Below are 16,681 nucleotides of genomic sequence, written 5' to 3' on the forward strand. Positions count from 1 at the left end.
GCCGAGTCTTAAGGTGCCTTTTCTGGAGCAAGGGCTTCTTTCTTGCACGGCAGCCTCTCAGTCCATGGCGATGTAAAACACGCTTGACTGTGGAGACTGACACCTGTGTTCCATCAGCTTCCAAATCCTTGCAGACCTGCTTCTTGGTGATTCTTGGTTGACTCTTGACCATCCTGACCAATCTCCTCTCGGCAGCATGTGATAGCTTGCGTTTTCTTCCTGATCGTGGCAGTGACACAACTGTTCCATGCACTTTATACTTGCGTATAATTGTCTGCACAGTTGCTCCTGGGACCTGTAGCTGCTTTGAAATGGCTCCAAGTGACTTCCCTGACTTGTTCAAGTCAATAATTCGCTTTTTCAGATCCACACTGAGTTCCTTTGACTTTCCCATTGTAGCTTTTGTAGCTGAGTCTAATCACTGGGTCAAATGAGCCCTATTTAAATGGGCTCAAGAGAAGTCAACAGCTGTAGTCAATCAGAATCACTTACAAGAAGTGAAGAGGCCATGACATGAAGCTAATTTGATTGACACAACTCGCTACATCACCAAAATTGACAAATTTTGTTGCTGTATGTATATTTTTGACCCAGCAGATTTGGTGACATTTTCAGCAGACCCATAATAAATTTATGAAAGAACCAAATTTTATGACTGTTTTTTGTGACAAACATGTATGTGTTCCGATCACTCTATCACAGAAAAATAAGAGTTGTAGAACTTATTGAAAACTCAAGACAGCCATAACATTATGTTTTTTTACAAGTGTATGTAAACTTTTGACCACAACTGTATATATATATATATATATATATATATATATATATAGTGGCATTAAATACTGCTTAAAGGGCACTTTATTGTATTTTTTTCCACTAGCATTAAAGGTGTACACAATATGTGCATCAACAAGCAAATTATTATATTTACTAATTAACTAATATAATTAATAAACTTCAAATGTATTTAAAAAGGTGTTTCGAAACCACATTCCTAAATCTAAAGTTTGCAGAAGCACAATTAAAAAATTTTATGTTGTGTGTAAATATAGTTTAATTACAACTGAAATATACTGAAGTTGCCATAAGTTGTTCCAAAATGGTAAATTTAGTATGTTTTTAAGTACATGTTATAAATTTAAAAAGTAGGTACTTTGCCATGTTGAGTATACTTATAATAAATATATACTTAATACGCTTTTCTTTTACAAGGGTAGGCTTAACCTCTGAATATCTCAACTTAAAAAAAAATAGTTATTAGTGCACAAATAATGCTGATCTCCTATGAAAACTAAGGAAATACAACAGAAAGTGTATTCAAGTGTTTAAAATCTTAAAAAAACATCACATGCTATTAATGCTACTAAAAAATCAGATACACACAGAAATCTGTTTCTGATCAGATTATAAAGTGTATGTGCTGTAAATTTGTTTAATGAAACATGAGATCATCTATCAGCAATATAGAAATAAAGTAAAAAGGGAAAGAAATAGAAAACTTTCTATTATAGTAATTATAGAAATAGTACTTTCACACTTTTTTTTCCTCAAGCTATATAGAGGTTTTGTCACTTATCATCCACTTAGATGGAGTCACAATCATTAAATTAGCAGTAGAACATTCTGTACCCACACTAATAGGAAACTAACTGTATCAGATAAATCAGATATCAGATCATTCACACTTCTTAGTTATCATTAGCACAGCGCAATTCCAGCCCTTTATGTCTTCAGAGGGGGTCAAAACTGTAAAAAAAAAAAAAAAAAAAAAAAAAAGAATACAGAGTGAATAAATGAGCGGAGCGCTGAAAGCAGGCGCTTATTAATGTTTATGAGCCGGCCAGAAGTCAGCGTGATAAATATCCGTGAGTGAATTATCCCAATTAGCTGGCCGGGCTGAGTGAAGGATGGCTTTGTGTTTGCTGGACTTCCTGTTAGCCTGAAACGAGCAGACTCCCGACAGGGGTCAGGCCCGCTAAATCGCTATTAGCTCAGACAGTAGCGCTAGCTAAGCCAGAGCTGTTATCAGATCATCAGGGTGGATCCTCACTGCAGAGGAGAACGAGATTCATCTGGTGTGTTGTGAGGTATATTCAGGTGTAATCTCAACATATACCGTATAAAATCAAAATCATTGTCCTTAGAAAACATCATAACTTCATAACTTCCTTTTCTTTAGCATACAATAATTATATACAATATACACAATCATTAATTTTGCAATTATACTCATTATATTCATATTATACTCAGGCACCCGCGGAATCAACCGGAGATCCTATTAAAACCTACAGTTACTTACACAAGATAGCTAACACTAATTAGCCATGTAATAATTATAATCAATATATCATCGCTGTCCAATTAAAAAAAAAACACTTATCTCCAAAACAGCACCTTTACAGGAGAGAGAAAAAGCCTTGTAAACTTTCAATGGAAGTCAATGTAAAAAGAGTTTAGTTAAGGTGATTTTGAGGAGTTTCTATTGGTCCGTTCATCAAGAAATTTTTGGCACAGGGGACATTGCAAGGGACATTTTGTCTGTTCAAATTATGTAGCAAACTAAAAATGGTCAAAAATGGAGATAAGTGTTTTTCATAGGACAGCGACGATAATACAATAATTAATTATCCTTTTCAAAATTATAGTACACAACATCTGCGCAATGCCACTGATGAACCAGTTTTTCTTTAGATAGTCATATTTGTAAATAAGAAGAAGATGAGTATAGAAGAAGTTCTGAAGATACATCCTCTACATAAAGCACATAAAGAAGTTCTAGGAGATTTCTCAAGTGTAAATGAACAATTGTTGAGCTAAAAAGAGTTTAAACTGTGCGCCAAGTGAAACAGCGGTTGTCTAAAGCGCTGCCACTGTGATTGGGAGATGGTAGAGGTGGTTCGAATCCCAGTCATGCAGCTTGCCATCAGCTGCCGGAGCCCAGAGAGAGCACAATTGGCTTTGCTCTCTCTTTGGGTGGGTAGATGGAGCTCTTTCACCTCATCACTCCAAAGGGTGATGTCGATTAGCACAAGGCTGCGTCTGTGAGCTGATGTATCGGAACCTGCGCTGCGCTTTCTTCCGAGCACACTGTGATGCTACTCAGTGCTCAATGCTTCAAAAAGAAGCAGTGGCTGACTTCACGTGTGTCGGATGAGCCTAGCTAAAAACAATTGAATTAAAAAAGGTTGAATTTAAAAGTATATGAGGGGCCCATGGTCAAAAAACTATAAATTCTCACATTTTTTACTAAAGATGTTTCACAGTTGCTTACTTACTTCTAATACCTAATACTAGTTTCTGAGTATGCTGAGTACACTGTTCATATGTAGTATAGATAAAAGTGTCAACGATATTTAAGTATGCTCAATTATTCCCAATACATACATAGAACCTTAGTCTTAGGCTTTTGAGTGTTGGTAGAATGGGCAAAACAGAAAGAGAGGAAATACTGTATTACTGTATTAATTTTCTTATTATTCCACCACTGAAATCATCACTGACTGTCAATTTTCCCTTCTCCTCTCATCCTTTTTACTCTTCTTTTTTTGTCTATTTTTGTCTTCTGATTGATGTAAAAGTAGCACAAATTCTGATTTGGCTGTTTAGACTGACTTCTAGTACTTACACATTTGTTTGTATGGATGAGAGCATAGCTAAAAGTGTCCTTAAACCTTAGTCTTAGGCTTTTAAGTGTTGGTACATTGGACGAAACAGAAAGAGAGGATTAGTGGAGAGAGCTGGAGAACCCACAGTGACGTATCTTGGCACAGTAAAGCTTCATCACACCTCCAATGCTTTTTACTTTACTCTAAATCAGTACTTCCCAAACTTTTTAGACCGTGTACCACCTATGATCCCTTTAAAACTTTAAAATACCACATACTGAGGCTATTAAATGGGCCTTGCCCACTTTTGCAACCTGTGAATTACTGATTAATGTTTCTGGTCAATGCAGTATTCTTATTGAAACATCTCAGAAGGCTTGAGACAGAAGGAAATAACAGGAGTGCGAGGCAAAGTAATGAACTAAGGTGTCTACAGGGTCTTCCCTTGAACCCTGGGTTAATTATTCAGCTATTAATACTAATGCAGAAACGTTTGGGAGTAGTGGAGTTCCACCGGGTTCTACTGTAGGGCTTATGAAACTGATGTTAATAATTCAATAGTACTGTAGTTGTGAGAGTTGAGAAGTGAAGTGAGGGCATAGATGCTGTAGAGTTACTGTACACATGGGTTAAGCTTAATCACAGATGGAAATGTAATTGATTTTATTTAATAATATTTATTCCATTTTTTTATAGGTCATCAGGCATACCATTTTGGAAAGGCTTGCATACAATCAGTGCTACATGTACCACAGTTTGAAAAACAGTGATTTTAATAGTGTTATAGCATATATATAGCATATATTTAGTAATAAAGGCTGTTTACTTAATCTTTTTAATGTGACCAATATCTGACAATACAGTTATCTGAAAAGCTCATGCACTAAACAGCCTCGCTTCACATGAAGTTTCAGTTTCATTCTTGCCAGAATCACAGGAGCTATACAGAATTTAAACTCGCTGTGAAAAGGACATGTTATTTAGCCAAACAACATTAGTCTTTAAACCTAATTTTTAAGCTTTTTCTTTTGACTTTGAATTACTTTGAATTTCCTTACACACAAGCATTTTAATATTATTCAAACAAAGACATCAGTTCAAATACTGTATTTCTGAGGGCTTTTACCTTATTACTCCACCTCTGAAACCATTACTCACTGCTGTTGTCCATTTTACCGTGAACGTTTTTTCCTTTTTTTTCTTCTACTTGATGTAAAAGTCTTTTGAATCTGAATTTGCCTGTTCAGACTGAGTGCCACATGTTAAAGGTCTCATTCCATTGTTTTTAAATTCATTTTAAAATGTCTAGTTGTGGTCTCTAGTAAGAATAAATGCCATGTGAGACATTTTGGTGGTTCTATTTAGCCCTGCTAAAATATATATCGCCTCTGATTGGCTAACAGCACTGCAGAAGCGAATGCTTACCTGTCCTCCACCCACAGTCAAATTAACAGCTCTAAAACTCAGACTTGGTAATTTGGTGCTTGGACTGTTTCACCATGTCAAAGCCCCAGAGTCCGCGCTATATAATAAAATCAGGTGCGAACGGCGTCTGCTTTGACCGGTGTTCTGTCGAATTGTGCTGCCTTTTCAAACCGTGTTTCCCTAGTGTATATTTAAGGTCTCGGTAAAACGCGGAATCCATCGGAGATCCAATTTAAACCTATAGTTAAACCTGACATTAACTAGCTCTGTAAACAGAACTGTAAGCTCCTCCTCGGATCAGAACCATACACATGGGCAAGACCATGAACCACTCGCCACTCACTTAAAGTTAAAGTAGACACCTTACATCTCTCTGATCAACTCGTATTTCTGAGGATTTCCTTTTTACTAGCTGCTGCACACAAGGGAGGCTGAGGAACAGTATCATAGTTAGCCATGTCTCTCCTGGTCTGTTCTCAATATTAAAAATTGAATTTAGTCAAAAAACATCTATACATCTCAGTCAGCATGGATTAGCATTTAGCGTGGGTGTGGGTGGGATGTATGATATAATGGTGGGGGGTGGGGGTCACTCTTTACCATTCCCCTGTGTGTGTGTGTGTGTGTGTGTTTACCAGAGTGTGTGTAGATGTAGGAGGGGGGTGGGGGGTGTGTGGCTGAGAGGGGTGTCAGTCACAAGCACCCACTGAAGCGCATGAAGGAGAGAGTTCTCCAGATATGGAGAGAGAGAGAGAGAGAGAGAGAGAGAGACACAAGAGCCCAGAGAGAATGAATATGAATAATGGGGAGAGAGAAAAAGAGAGAAAGAAAGCAAGAGTAGCTCAAGAGAACGCAACTAAAGAGAGAAGTAAAGCTCTGATGAGAGACAGAGAGAGAGAGAGGGGGAAGGTGTAAAAGAACGAGTGCAGGTAAGAGAAGAGAAGAGTAGCCGGACCTTTTAAAAAAGCCGAATGACGTCCCTGAATAGTTTGCAGCCTGATCATGTAGTCATTCACAGGAAGCCATTCTCAGCTGTCTGCTCCCATTCACCACCTGTACATGCAGGCCTAGGACACACACACACACACACACATGCCCGTGTACACACTCTCACTCACACACACTTTTAGGGGCTTCAGCTGTCCTGGAACCTGACTGACGAGATAAAGGACACACCGGCTCAGAATAGACCAGAGCATGCCGTCTCTCTAATACCAGACAGAGGAGACATGGGCTAAACTTTCACTCTCAGTCTCACACACACACACACATACACACACACACTGGGCTCTATTTTAGTGATCTATACACATCGTTTGATTAGGGGCATGTATGTGTGTTTTTGGTATCATGGGGGCACAAAAATATTCCTTGCGTGGCTCAAAACGAGAAAGAGCCTTGTAACATTTCTCCTAATCAATCATGGGTGTGTTTTGGGCATAACGTGAAATAATCCAATGAAACAAACCAATCCTTGTGTCACTAGCCTCACCCTCCCTTTAAGATCCAGGTGAGCTCTGACTTTGGCACGTTAGTATCTTAACAGCGCAGAGCTTTTGTGCATCTCAGCAGAGGATACGGACCTGTGCGTTTGTAACCCACTCGGATTAAAATGAATTGTAATCATCTCTAAAAAAAAAAATAAATAAATAAATAAATAAAGCACTACTGACTGAGTATGTGCTGCTACGTGGTGCGTAACAGTGTAAAATACCCCCCTCCTCTCTTTTTTTATTTATTTATATATTTAGTAATTTATTGATTTAACTACTGTAGCATACTGTAGTTTACTACAATTTTCTAAGAAGGTTAATACTTGGTTTGTTTGTAATGTTGTTTATTTATTTATTTATTTTATTTTAAGGAGGATTGCAATTTATTTAGTTATTACAATAATTTGAGTGGGTTACACGTTCACGCTGTGCTCATTTAAGGCCAGCAGATCATTTAAGGGAACAGCAATGTCGTTTCATTCTTAATTCTGTTTGTTGTTGAGTTAAAAAAGGTAAAAATCCAGGTTTGTGCTCTGCAGTCCATGTCCGTGTGTGTGTTTGTATGTCTAACTCAATTGACGATTGACTGTTGTCTGGGTTTTAATCGGTCAGTGGCGTTTTTCCGGTTGCCAAGATAGAAATTCGGCAGAAATTTACCTGAACATTTCTCACTTCCAGACCACCCCACACCTATCAGTGTAGATTTATTCCTAAACTCTGGTGCTATTTTAACAGCACAGGCACAAGGTGTGAAAGTAGACTGTTGACGGGGTGTAAGATAGCGAAGAGGACCATAATCTTTAAGAACTACACAAAGCAGTTATTTTTGCATTTGTATTGATTAGTATTGAATATTTGTGGTAGTACAAATCAAAGGCCGTGTATGCGCACACACACACATATACACACACACACACACACACACACACACACACGGAGGAATCAGGGTTAGCGGTTTGGAGGTGTCAGCGTTGTCCGCGAGCATGTGTTCATTCCGTCCCTGTCGCCGTGTTTATTTTTAAAAGCAGCAGAGAGCCAAGCCGCTGTAACGGGAGGAGGTCAGCAGTGAGGTCACAGCCGCTCAAGAATTTTAAGTGTTGAGTGCTGGAAGAAGACGCAGGGCTGCGTCTGCTTGGGTGACTTTGCGTTAATATGTGTGTGTGTGTGAGTGTGAGAGAGTGTGTATTATTTTAGGGAAGTACAATAAGAAGTGAATTGTCACTTTTCAGGTTTTCAAATTTTAGGCTTCAGACTTTCTAGGGAAAAAAAAAATTCTTAACTTTATTTTTGCTTCCATTTATGATGCGCATGATACTACAGCATTTAGCATCAATGCTGCCTGCTGTATACCTTGTTTTTTGTTTGGTTGTTGGTTGCTGTTTTGCGCACCTTTAGAAATGAATGCAATACACCCACGAGGTGGAGTACTTTCAAAATGCTAGGGGCAGTGCAGACAAAGCTGTGTTAATATGACGCAACATAATGGAATTTTTCCAATCTCTGTCCAACCCTCAGAATCAAACAGGCTACTCTATCTATAGTGTCACATGTGTTTTAAGAAAATATCAGAGAAGGCATTCCCACCCACAATAGACTGTGCAGTGAATAGCAATGGCAATGATTGTGACTGGCAGCATCTGTCTAGAATTGTCCATGAGAACAGAGAACAAAGCAACTCATCCATCAGAAACCACATCCACATTTATGTCCATCTCCAAAACAGAAATTTTACAAAAGAAAGATAAACCCTTCTTAACGTTTAATGGAAGATATTAGAGTAAAAAGAGTTTATTTCAGGTCATTTTGGAGAATTTCTCCATTTGATCAATAATTCATTAAGAAAGTGTGTTTGATCATTTAACTCATGTTTAAATTCTCAAAAATTGACATACTTGTTTTTCATTGGACAGCGACGATATGCATATCCTGCAGGTCAATGCCGTGTTCTTTAGCTTCCATGAGACATGGCAAAGGTCGTGGGACATAGCAAAAGTACTAATAGGCATTTTTGGGAGTCAGGGAATATGTTTTTTTTAATCATATGGACTTTTTGATTTAATGTCTGCTAATCTAATACAAGTTACAGATTGAGATATAAAAAACATCTTCCAAAAAAGCTTAAAATAGCAGCAGAATGTAAGACTGCTTTGTATGTCTTTGTATATATGCTATGTATATTCTTGTAAATATTTTTGTATTCTCTCTAATTCAATGTAGATTTTTAGATTTTACTACATGATTTGAACAAACTGTCTCTTACAACACTGTGTCAAAAAATCTTGATTAATTGACCAAAAAAAAACTCCTTTTACATTGATTTTCTATTGAAAATTAAGACGTTTTTTTTTTCTCTCTCTCCTATAAAGCTTCTGTTTTGGAGATACAATTTTGGAGATACATTCAACAATATGTGTATGCATAGTTATGTGTCTAAGGGTAGAGATATCATGAAATGATAACTATATGCTTTCAAGTGCCTCCCGTATCCTTCGTTCCTTTGGTTGTTTGGTTGCTGTTTTGCGCACCTTTAGAAATGAATGCAACACACCCGTGAGATGCAGTACGCTCAAAAGACTAGGGGCAGTGCAGGCATTAAACAGCGTCAATATGATACAACATGATGGAAATGATACTACGTGCATCGGTATAATGTGTTCTTAGGCCTTTGCTAGAAGTTCTAGACACTTCTAGAGGTAGCCTCCACATATGTAAGGTAGCACATAGGCAAAGCCCCAAGTTTACAGTGTGTATCTCTAGCCTATAAGCTTGCCATTCAGTCTGTACAGCATGCTACTTAGTACATGCCCCATTTGCTCAACCTGAGCAGCTAAAGCAGCTTTACAAAGCACTGAAAGACACTCACACACACACACACACACACACACACGCACCCTCTCTCTCTCTCTGTGCCTTTTTCTCACACTCACACATTCACACACAGTCTGCAGTCTGCAACCCAGGAAGAACAGTGACCAAGTTCCCTTACGGCGAAATGATTAGCTAATGCTAATTTAAAAGCGATTTGAGTGGGGGCCCCTCAAGGGCAAAGCTAACATGTAGAGCTAAATAAAATGAGCTCAGCTCAGCGCAGCGCTAGCGGCTCGCTTGTAAAAGTAAAGAAAAGCCGGTTAAACAGACAAAGACAAAAACGACAAGAGGAGAGAAACAAAGCTAGAAAGGGAGGGTGTAGAGCGGAGGAGGTCAGGGGGAGTTAATTCTGCCAGTGTTGTTTCCTCTGGCTTCATTAGCAGTATTGACAGGCCCGTGATAAATTCATTGTTTTCTCAACTTCGTCCGCAGCCGTCGTTTTCCAGACCTTTCTGCTGGGAAATGTTTAAGAAACCGAGCGAGAGGCTCAGAAGACTCTCTCTCACACACCCTCTCGTACAGGTTTACTCAGTCTCTCACGCTAAGAGTGGATCTTAGAGCTGATCGGATAGAACATATACCTTTTTATTTTTTATCCCCTCGCTCTCCTCGCTTCGACACTCATTCACCTATTCGTGACGGCACTCTAACAACCCAGACGCTGAAGCTGATGAATGTCTCCAGTATTGACATTATTATACCACTATATCACTGCGTCTCAACACTCAGTGACTCGCTCAGCATTCTTAACGTTTTCCACAGTAGCTTTCTTTTATCTGTCTCCGTATCTTCTGTCCTTCTTCCTGACACTCTGTTAATCTGCATCCTGCATTGTCTTCCGTCTTGTTGTTGGATTGTTGTCTTTTTGTCTAGATGAACAGCAAAGCAGGGGTGCAATTAGGATCTTAGGGGCTCTGGTGCAAACTGAATTAATAGCTTTGATGATATTAAGGATAAACTTAATAAAAATTGAAGATAAGAAAACAGAATGTAATGTTCTTGTTGAAGACATGAATTTAGCTTTTATTTATTATTAATGCAAAAACTACTATTACTATTTTTTTGGCCATTGTTTGATTTTTTTTGTATTGTATGTTTTTTGTAGATTTTTTGTGATCAATTAATTAAATTCAAATTCCAAGTTGACATATCTCCATATAACACCCACTTACAAAACTCCCACCCCTCACATAACACTCATCCTCTCACCCATCTATTACCCACCCACTCACATAGTACCTAAACTACCCACGCAAACCATAGATCCTCATAGTACCCACCCACCCTCATACTACCCACCCACATAGTAGCGAGCCACCCACCCAACCACGCACCCTCATAGTACTCACCCGTCCACCCAGTAACCACCCAGCCACCCAGTAATCATCCAGCCACCCACCCTTCCTAATAGTACCCACTCTCATAGTACCGAAACACCCACCCACCCAACCACACACCCTCATAGTACCCACCTGTCCACACAGTAACCTCCCAGTAACCATCTGGCCACCCACCCTTGTAGTACCCAACCAACATAGTACCAAAACACCCATCCACCCAACCACGCACCCCATTCATCCACATAGTACCACACCCACATAGAACGACACTCATTCACCCTCATATTACTCACTCACCTATAGTACCCACTCACCTATAGTACCCACATAGTGCCCACCCACATGGCACCCAGAAGGTAAAAAGGAAGCAAAAAAAATATTAAAAATAAATAACAATAAGAACAATAAAAATAAAAATAAAAACATTAAAAAAAATTAAAATCCACTGCAGTGTTTCTTACAGTGAGTCATTTTCTCGATTCTTCTTCAAGTACATGGTACAAATATTCTACTACCCCACTACTAGCTGCACCACTGCTGTAAGCTACTACTAAGTTACTAGCCATACTGTATGTTGCATGATGTTGTATATGAAGATTTAAAAAAGTAAATAAATAACTGAACCTTTGAATCTACAAGCTTTTAAGTAACCATCTAACGTTCTTCTCTGATTTTCTCTGCAGGTCTGCCACTGCTGGGCTGTGAAGAGCTGCACCACTACTACTCTACTGCACCGCTCTCCATGCTAGAATGCTTTGCTAAAGCTGGTAAAATGGAACCAAATCAACTGTTCTATGGATTTGGTCCCCTTCAACCAGCTGTAGCTGTGCATTGATCACCTCAAAAAACGGCGACACGGACGGGAGAAGGAAGATCTGCGACTGTGCCATCTCATCGACACACACACACACACACATATATATATATATACACACACATACATACGAACATACAGTATCTCCCACGACGTCGATCTGGCAGGGTCTGACAGGATCTGACTGTCCTGTGGAGCGCGCCTGTATGGATTTGCTGATCCAGCCACAACGGCGGTCCGATACATTCCCCGCCGTTCTTTATGATGCCTAATAACATGATTAAACACTCTGCGGGTTATTAAAACCCGGGTGAGTATTACCCATGTCATGCCTTCTGCTATTTATGAGCTGTAATCTCTGATTATGTGTTCAAGCCAAATCACTGTCACCACGGTACGGGGCGGCCGGGCTTTATGGGTGCCCATTGATTTCTTGTCTCTCCGGTGAAAGAGAGAGAGATGGGGAGGGATGAGCCGAGAGGGAGGGATGGAGGCAGGGCTGCTGGACGTCAGGGATGTTGAATAAGTAAAGCAATCGTTCCTTTTCTCCTCTCCTCCCCCCTCCCGACTTCTCTTGTCGCGATCCTTAATGCATGCGTCTGATCAATAAAAGCTCATCCTGAGGTCCATAAAGTGCTGAAGTGGTTTTTGCTTTGAAGTGTGGGCTTCCTGATGGAAGACGGTGGTGAAGAAGAGTTGGGGGGGGGGGGGTAGTTGGAAAGGAAGGGAAGAAGGGAAGATGGACGGATGCGTGGAAGACAGGCGCAGGACGGAAGACATGATGATGGAGCGGAAGAGCCGAGAGGAGCAGAAGCGAATGGAAGTGTCGGGTCTGAAACCAGATCTACTCATATAGATGCTGATGCAGGTTAGATGTAGGAAGTGAGTAGTAAATGCAGGCCATTGTAATCCAGGTCACAAAGTTCAACCCTTTCAGATTCACTTTATAGCTCTTCTGCTTTGGGTGGTAGAGCTGTGTGTATTGGCAAAGACTTGGCTATGCAATCAAATGTTGCAACAGAATTGATATTAATATTACTTAGGTAAAAGTACAGCTCTGAAAAAAAAATAAAGAGAGCACTTCAGTTTCAATAAATCAGTTTCTCTGATTTTGCTATTTATAGATAATGAAAATTACTGTTTTATTCTATAAACTACGGACAACATTTCTCCCAAATTCCAAATAAAAATATTGTGATTTAGAGCATTTATTTGCAGAAAATGAGAAATGGCTGAGCAGAGCTTTCAAACCTCAAATAATGCAAAGAAAACAAGTTCATATTAATTTCAGTTTTAAGAGTTCAGATATCAATATTTGGTGGAATAACCCTGGTTTTAATCACAGTTTTCATGCATCTTGGCATGTTCTCCTCCACCAGTCTTACACACTGCTTTTGGATAACGTTATTCCTGCACTCCTGGTGCAAAAATTCAAGCAGTTCAGCTTAGTTTGATGGCTTGTGATCATCCATCTTCCTCTTGATTATAAAGTCAAAGGAAAAAACTTATTATTTTTAAGTGGTCTCTTATTTTTTTTCCAGAGCTGTATATAGAACATACTAGGGTTTAAAGTACTTGTGTAGAAGTTGAAGTATCAAGCTTGAGTACTGGAAAAAAGCACTGGTTATCTGGATAGGTTGTGTTTTGTTTTGTTTTTTTGGACGATGGCAAGCTGGAATAAAAACAAGCCCAAATGAAATTGAAAGTAAAAAGCCGGCAAAAAAAATTTACTCCAAACCAAAATTAAAGATAATTAAAAGAATTAAGTATTTGTACTTTATGACTTGACACCTCTGGAAATAATACATACCACAATACAGAGGATACAATTCAGTATATCACAATATATTGCAATACTGTAAGTAAGGAGACATAATGGGAAGATTAGGAAAAAAGATTAGGAAAACTCTCATAGTTCAAAAAATATTTACTTACAATCACACTAATATAGAGTGCCTTTGTTCCAATCAAGGCCTTCAAATATGCTTCCAATTACATTCCACACACACTCAGCACACACTGAGAAGCAGCAGCCAATCACACACAGCATACTCTCAACCGGAAACGTCCGTCCACCTGGAGGGCTGCATCGGACATGGAGGAGTTGACCCAGCCAGAGTGCTAATCCATATCTGACCATACAGTCATACGCACACACATTCACTCACCAGGGCAATTTTAGGGTATCCAATTTTTCTGGGCAATTTAGAATATCCAATTTACCTGATTTCCATGTTTTTGGAGCTTGGAAAGTAACCGGGAAACCCACGCAGACACTGGGAGATCATGGAACTCCATCCAGGTAGGGACTTGAACCCAGGACCCCAGCGCTGGTAGGCAAAGCCACTGTGCTGACCACAGTGGAAAAAAAATAAGCAAAAGAAAAGAAAACTTTTTATTCAGTCATATCAGTGGAGTATAAACCTTAAATCCAACACAATCTAAACCACTTTCTGCCACTAATCTGGGCCTAATTTACCAAAAGCATCTTAGCATTAAAAACATCTTTAGAGAGAGTGAGAGAGAAAGAGAGAGAGAGAGAGAGAGAGAGAGAGCACTTAGAGTGGAGCTTTCTCGTCCATCCAAGAATCATCTTAGTACTAAGAAGAACCTTCTAGGAAATCCACTCATGTACCTGTAAACTAATAATTGGAAATCAATACTTTTTTTAATCAATATAAAATTTCAAAACAAAATATATTGCAATTATTTGGTATATCAATACTTCAATGGGTATTCAACACATCTATTGGATGGTGCAAGGGAATGGTCTGCTGGTCTGCCTTGGAACAATGAAGCTTGCTAGGCCACTTTTTCTATATATTTCTTAGATTTACTTTTTTGTCAATATTTTTTTTATTTGCTTATTTTCAGAAATTGAAAATGCTACTCTTTACATTGTGTGGACATTTTATAATTACATTGGAATAAACCAAGATATAAATTGGTTGGAATAAAATGTATTATTTCATTTGGAATAAAACACATTATTTTTTTATTTCATGTCTTTTGTTCCATGTGTTTTTTTGTTCTCATGAAAACTACACAACTACTTTAACTGCTTAAACAAACCCTAAACAAAAGGGTTCATACACTTTTTAACCAATATATTTTCATGGTTTTTTCCACAACCTGTTCTTTCCTTTTTCATGACTATTCGATTTTTAAAATATCAGTGCAGACGTGGACAATAAAATAAAAAAACAACTAAAACTATAATCAAAATTGATTATAGTAAGCCTAAAATGAATCTGATTAAAAAAAAATAATGGCACACAATGATTAATAATAAATGTGTGTCAGATCCTGAGAGCTCCATTGTGTATGGCTTAAATTACTGAATTATTAAATGTATTTGTTACGCATTTTTTAAGCTCAAAATAGATTTTCTCGGTCGAAAATGGGAAAAACTAAGATTTGTAGAGCAAATTTCCATGATTTTTCCAAAACGTTTTGGGTATTTTTATTTTTCCAAAACTTATCCAGGCCTGGAAATTGCTATTTTCAAGTTCAATTACTTTTTCAGGTTTTTCATGATCGTATGAACCCCGGGGGGATTTAATAATTCCTGGGGTGGTCCTATTTAACTATTTTAGGGCCTATAAAATTGATAATTTTGAGAATAATGTTGCTTTGTTCATAGATAAGTATAGGGTACAGGAGTACATGGTGTCATATATTAAAATGTAATTGTGATGTTGACAATGTTGTTGGGTTAACTTTGTACAATCATGAACAGCTAATGAGTTTTTAACACAATTGACCAGAATAAATAATAATAATAATAATAATAATAATAATAATAATAATAATAATAACACTGTAATAATGGGATGAATTAATAAAGATGGAGGACAACCTAAGAATTCTCCAGTAAATCTACAGCAAGAACAACAACCCCAAAAGTTCTGTACATAAAAGGTGGTCTTGGTGTGAAATGGATTAAAAAAAAAGACTTTTCCAAGGTTTTGACCTCAAATATGTGGACTGTTTTAAAAAGTCTGGTCTGTGCCAAAAAACTACACTTTAAACAATTCAATTAAAACTCCACCTATTCTGCCAAGAAAAATGTTCACACTATGTCTAGAATCACCAGAATTCTGCCAGAAGTGCGTCTGATCAAGGTCAAGCTCGCTAAATGATGTTCACCCAAGTATTAAGTGTGTTGTACTCTATTAAAAAAAAAAAATCATCAAAAAAATAGTGGAAGGATGTGTTGAATTTCACTTATTTTCAGAAGGAAGACAAAGGGCACCAGCAGCAATAACTGATAAACAGTTTTGGACACTCCTTCTCCTTCAGTGTTTTTGAAACACATAAGGAATCATGTAGTAACTTAAAAGTGTTCAAAAAACCAAAATACTCAGTGAAGCATTTAGGCGGCTCTTATCTGGGCTGCTGTTAACTTGCAGTTTCTGAGGCTGGTAACTCTGAGGCTGTTGAACTCTTGGGGAAATACATGCAGGTGCGCCACTGACTTATTAAAACCCTGATAACAGTCAGCAGTCTGCCGCTCAATCCTATCTTAGCCATGCAGGAGTGTGTGCAAAGCTGTCATCCAAGCAAGAGGTGCTACTTTGATGGATCTAAAATCTAAAACATATTCTGATTTGTTTGCAATAAAAACAGTTTTAGGCAACTGTAGCAACGAGCTAACTAAAATACAAATGTTATCGGGGAGAGAACTAAACCTATGATCTAGCTAACTGTAGCAACAAGCTAACTAAAATACTAATGTTATCGGAGAGAGAAATAAAGCTATGATCTAGCTAACCTTAGCGATGAGCTAGCTAACCATAGCAATGAACTAATTAAAATTCTAATATTACCAAGAAGAGAACTAAAGCTAGTGACAGGCTAGCTAATCTTAGTGAAGAGTTAGATAAAATACTAATGTTACCTGGGATAGTACTAAAGCTAGTGACGAGCTAGCTAACCTTAGCAACAAGCTAATGTTACCGGGAAGTGAACTGAAGCTAGCAAAGAGCTAGCTAACCTTAGCTATGAGCTAGTTAACCTTAGCAACAAGCTAAATTACACACTAATGTTGACGGGAAGAGAACTAAAGCTATCAACGAGCTAGTTAACCTTGGCAACTAGCTAAATTAAGAAAACTACAGGACTAAAGAAAAA

Source organism: Astyanax mexicanus, chromosome 13, assembly GCF_023375975.1.
Source record: "Astyanax mexicanus isolate ESR-SI-001 chromosome 13, AstMex3_surface, whole genome shotgun sequence".
NCBI classification, from domain to species: domain Eukaryota; kingdom Metazoa; phylum Chordata; class Actinopteri; order Characiformes; family Acestrorhamphidae; genus Astyanax; species Astyanax mexicanus.